This window comes from Berghia stephanieae, chromosome 12 (genome assembly GCF_034508935.2).
Source record: "Berghia stephanieae isolate SIO BIC M18660-M18661 chromosome 12, UCSD_Bste_1.3, whole genome shotgun sequence".
NCBI lineage: Eukaryota > Metazoa > Mollusca > Gastropoda > Nudibranchia > Aeolidiidae > Berghia > Berghia stephanieae.
The window spans coordinates 33,829,781-33,835,780 of NC_088371.1; the positions used below are offsets into that span (position 1 = coordinate 33,829,781).

A 6,000-nucleotide genomic window follows, 5' to 3' on the forward strand; every position below is an offset into this window, starting at 1 on the left:
TTATTTATTCATTTATTTATTTATTTATTTATTTTGCCATATATGTACAGGTTATACTGAACAATTAAACGACATATATTATATTGTTACCCTTTTATTTAAAATAAGAAAATGCTGATCTAACTCTAACTAATAGCTACAGATATTCATTCCTAACTAGCCGACAAGGAACAAAAATGTGATCTCAAAAATAACCTCACAAAAAAAAGCAATATTATAATTATTTAATATTTAAACATTATTTTTCTTATTGACCGAAGAAGGTTTTGAGCCCAAAACGTTTCGTTTTTTTTTTTTTTGTTTTTTTTTTTGTTTGTTGTTGTTTCGTCCTTTTTGTTTGTTTGTTTGTTTTTTCGTTTTTGCTTTTTTGTTGTTGTTTTTTTTTTTGTTGTTGTTGTTTTTTTTGTGTGTTTTGTTTGTTTGTTTTTGTTTTTTTTTTGGGTTTTTGTTTGTTTGTTTTGTTTTGTTTTGTTTTGTTTTTTTTGTTTTTTTTGTTGTTGTTTTGTTTTTGTTTTTTGATTTGGTTCTTTTTTTTTCATTTTTAAAGCTGTTATAGAGCAGTAAAGTTAGGTGCCCCAAACGTAAACAATAACAAGTTGCTAGTGATTTCCGTTAGGGACCGGAATAATTTACGCACAATATAGGTCTCCCAATTTTGTAGTTTGAGTTGTAGGCAATACACTTTCAGTATTGAAAATATGTTTACATAAAATCTAACAGTTGCAGAAATAATAATATAAGGCTAAATTATTCTGAAAATCAGGCTCCGAATAATTCTCGTTTTGTTCACACCAGCGCAATAATTTGCTCTGGTCAAAAAATAGATAGACTGTAACTTTTGATAAATTTTAGAAAATTTTACCTTTTGTTCCATAAAATATCCATATCTAGACATTATTTGATGCATGATCGAGTATTTATGAATATGTGTTTCTTTTGCCACCTAACAGCCAAATTTTAAAGGTTATTTTTTTTCTATTATTTACATTGGAACGTGAGCTGTCAAGACAGGAACATGTGGTTTGCCACGTGCTTCTCGACCTTTGTTTACGTATGGGGCACCTAACTTTACTGCTCTATATTTATTTTTGTTGATTACTTATTACTCCAAACAGCAGCTTTCACTTTTAATATAAAAATATAATGTTCGATGCACAATTTATATTATATTATATATTATATATATATATATATATATATATATATATATATATATATATATATATATGTGTGTGTGTGTGTGTGTGTGTGTGTGTGGGTGTGTGTGTATGTATATATATATATATATATATATATATATATATATAGGTATATACATACATACATATTTGATTTGGTGCTTTAACTGAAACAGACGGCTAAATGAGTAGTAAATATATGTACATCAATTTTAAATGCCGGTGGAACCAGCAAGCTACTGGCAGTCAGACGCACGAAGCTTCGCTCCTCCGTGCACGCGCGCTCAAGTTCAAGATAACGAACGGGAGAGCTGGGATTGTTATCAGCATCGACAAGTCCCGCAGCTTCTACTTCTACCGGAGGAGATCAGAACGCCAGATGCCGACTGGACTACAACTACAATAATTATGATAATATCCATTTCTACCTGGTCTTTTAGTTGTAGAGAATGCAAAGAGCTCTCAAGTTAGGATTTTTAAATGATTATATTTTCATGCTGAAAGTGAAGTGAAAGGCGTTTTAGAAAGTGCAAGATATTCTCAATGGAGGATTTTTAGAATAATATTTTCATACTGTAAGGAGTTTTAGAGAGTGCAAGTGCATGGAGTTTTCCAATTAGGATTTTTGATGTAATATTTTCAATAAATTGTTATAAAATAGGACATTGACTTGTTTTTTTTCTTCTTATCAAAGCTGTTGCATTAGCCTGAACGTATTTCTACGTGTCAGTTGTGTGTTAAAATAATACTATTGACCTGTGGGAATATTATAATGTGAACAAATGTTGTAGTTGAGGGGCGGAGTTATATTATATCAACTTTTCTATACCCGGTAAGTAGTTGATATGTATGTTTTTAATAATTATTGTTGTTCTTGTTCATTATCATTTTTTAAAATTTTTTTCATTCCATGCCATAGAAATTAATGTTTTGCCTTCAATACTATCATCATCATCATCTTGTCTGTTGCTCTGTGTGTATACCTTTTTACTTGACGCAAATCCTCGTTTGTGTTTGTAGGCAATGGCAGTTGAAATCAATACGCAATTTTGGCATATTTTTTTTCCATCTATCAATTTTTAAAAATTCATCTCAGGTTTTATTGAGCAGTAAAGATTTAGTTCTTTATGCTTAAATTTAGCACAATATCAATAATTTCATCTTAAAGTGTAGACTTATCTTTGTATAGATCAGGCTCAGTGAAAAATTTCTCGTGATGAGGTATCATTCCGCATCTAAAAATAAACCCCAGTGGTCCAAATACTTACTTCTGCTTCGAACGTTGTGGAACAATTACTCATCTTTTTTTCCCCTCTAAGATTTATATCTGTCCTATTGACTTAAGTCTTCAGAAATAATTGGAATTTGATTCGTTTAAATATGCATTGTTACTTGTCGGCTTCTTGAAAGTAACATGTTTAAAATCAATAAATCGTGACATACATAATGTTATGTATAGCTATATTGAGTTGCCCCTACGTTCGAAGAATGCGACGCCATGTTGGAATTTAGAAGTGCGATCCAAAATCAAATTTCCAAATTCAAAACCCTTTTGTTCCCAGCGTCAAATATATAAAATTGGCATTTTGTTTCATGTAAATTTATGATCTAGGATTACTCTTTAACTCACTCAACCCTAGAGATTTTTGCTGCTTTTCAAAATTGGAAAAAAAATGTATTAAAAACGAGCATGTGCATGAATAACTATTCAACTACCTTTAACATGTAAAAACTAAAAACATTGGCTTTGATACCAGGCCTATAATTTGTCTCAGAAAAATGTAATAAATGTGCATGGGGTAAAAGTAACCCGGTAAAACTACGGATATCGTCGGTGTTAGGGTTGAGTGAGTTAATGCGGTCTAAATAAATATTGTTTTGAGGCGAGATGATGATCGGGTCATGGCTGGCCTTGCCCTCGAAAAAGGTTTCAATTTTTTAAAAAGTTTCTGTTCTATTCTTTCAACGATATTATATGATGTTATTTGTATGGTAGTGGGAGCAAGTTTATTCCATTTTAAAAATGAATCTACCCAATATGATTTATGCGGGACATTAAATCTGCAAAATTGCCACACACACACACACACACACACACACACACACACACACACACACACACACAAAGAACAAAACAAACATAAAAGAGAAATCCTATTCTCCACGAGAACTTGACCCCAGATCTCCAAATGACGTCACCACGCATGCATTCGATTCTCATTAGGTTCTTCGTATTTTCCATTTGTGCGTCTATGTGGTCTTGTGGTATGACACTCGCTTTCGGATCAGAAGGTCCTGGGTTCGAGCCTCTCACGGCGCATAATTGAGTCCTTGGAAAAGGCTCTTTACTCACATTCTCTCACCGTACTCAGATGTAAAATGATTACCTGGCCGTTAGCAGTCTTGTCTCTGTCGGGGAAAAAATGTAATATCACCTAACAGGCGTCATGTCCCGTTCTACATGTTAAGTATTGCAATTGACAGGGACCTTCTGTAAAGCGCTTTGAGTACGTTTAGTAGATATTGCGCTATGATATAACAAACAAAAAAAACCTCAAGTCTACTTATATTGGAGTTACTAACCGAATTGTCTTGGTTCTATTATTGAGACTCAAGTACTCAAACCAACACAAAATAGATTGCCCACTTATAATTTATAACAACAATGGCAATGAGCAGACGCGTACTTATTTGCAGGTCTGATAATCCAAATTGTTATGGGCCTATTGTTGTAATGAAAATTCAAATCAACAACAACAGCAACAAAATTGTTAAAACAGGCCCATAATTATTGCGTTCGGTTATCAGACCTGCAAATTTGTACACCTAGCAATGAGACCATATTTGTGACCCCTCGTCTCAAAATGGTATTATGTCGGAATAGACTAGATGATAAAAAGTCAGATTATAGTTAAATTGGTCAAAAATATGAAACATTGGTATGTATTTAGAAAAAAAAAATATGATATTCCTGCTCCTCTATAAAGCATATAAACTCAACTTCAGCATGATATTTCTGGCTACAAATTCCATTTTAAGGATCTTAATCATCCCGACTTAATACCATTTTGAGACGAGGGTCACATTTTTAAAATTGTATTCTATTTCAAAAGTCTGTATATAATATAATAGGCCCTTAGATTTTGACACGCTGATATTAACATTCAAACATTATCATTATGGTGGTTGCGGGTATAAAGTTGAAAAATCTGAGTTTAATCGTGCATCCCTGTTTTTTTTTATAGTAACTAGTATCGTAATTATAATTTCATAATAATAATCATCATCATCGCCATTGTTATCATCCCCATCATCATCACCATCATCATCACTATTATCATCATCATCAAAATCATCATCATCATCATCGCCATTATTATCATCCCCATCACCATCACCATCATCATCACTATTATCATCATCATCAAAATCATCATCATCATCATCATCATCATCATCATCATCATCATCATCATCATCATCATCATCATCATCATCATCAATAATAATAATAATCATCATCATCATCATCACCATCATCATCATCATCATCATCATCATCATCATCATCATCATCATCATCACCATCATCATCATCATCATCATCATCACCATCATCATCATCATCATCATCACCATCATCATCATCATCATCATCATCATCATCACCATCATCATCATCATCATCATCATCATCATCATCATCATCATCATCATCACCATCATCATCATCATCATCATCATCATCATCATCATCATCATCATCATCATCATCATCATCATCATCATCATCATCATCATCATCATACGGTAGAATGCTTGTCCTCAGTGCATAAAAACTGACTCGAATTCTGTCATCGGATTATCTTCCTTTTCATCCAACTTCTTGCTAACGCACAACGAAATCGGTTATTTTAAAAAATTAAAAAAAAAGAAACAATAGATAGTCCTTCAGAGCCCCCAGGCATCATGGACCCGGAGTTTATCCCAAATATCAAATGCTTGCTACTCTTTGGATAAGACGCTGGTCTATCGCAAAGTGATTGTTGCCAGATTCAACATACCCAGCTACCCAATCACTGCTGAGTGGACAGGAGGGTTAGACAAAAAAAATCGCTCAACTTACTATTTGTGGCCCACCGTGTCAAAACGGTATTATGTCGGGATGTGTTGTACCACAATAAGTGAATTTAGAGATAAAACGGTGGGAAATAGGACTTTAGAACGTTTGGCAATGCAAGAAATAATATTTATACTCTACCATAAGGAACAGAAGGAAACACCATGTTTTATTTATAAGGTTATAACTTTAATTTTCCTCATCTAGTTCATTCCGACATAATACCGCTTTGAGGCGATGGGTCACATTTATGAGAAAAAAATGAAAAAAATTTTTAACCCCTTTCAACGGCACCATAAGATCCCGTCGCCTTGGCGTTCCATGAAGGAATATAGATAATCCATCAAACGGGGGTTGTCTGATGTCAACAGGAATCACCCATGTTTTTTTGTTGTTTTTTTTTTTAGCTTTATATAGCGCAATATCCACTATACGAGCTCAAAGCGCTTTACAAGGGGTCCCTGGCCAACAGCAACACATGACATGTAGGACGAGACATGACGCCTGTCAGGCGATATTACAAATGTTTGGGACGGATACAACGCTGTTAACGGCCAGGTATTCATTTTACACCTGAGTACGGTGAGAGAATGTGAGTAAAGAGCCTTTTCCAAAGACTCAACTACGCGCCGAGCGAGGCTCGAACCCAGGACCTTCCGATCCGAAAGAGAGTGTCATACCACTAGACCACATAGCCGCACA

General features: G+C 34.0%; 1 protein-coding gene across 2 annotated transcripts in view; it reads left to right on the forward strand.

Annotated features, from left to right (window-relative positions):
* Positions 1-6,000, forward strand: part of LOC144958415 (uncharacterized) — a 66,428-nt gene that overhangs the window by 39,999 nt on the left and 20,429 nt on the right. Inside the window, exon 1 of one of the 2 annotated variants that reach the window (XM_078890442.1) lies at positions 1,510-2,010. The exons of the other annotated variant lie outside the window; for it this stretch is intronic. The gene's annotated coding sequence lies outside the window, so the exon portion shown is untranslated. Of the gene's footprint in view, positions 1-1,509; positions 2,011-6,000 lie in introns of those variants that run through there. 2 annotated transcript variants of the gene reach the window in all.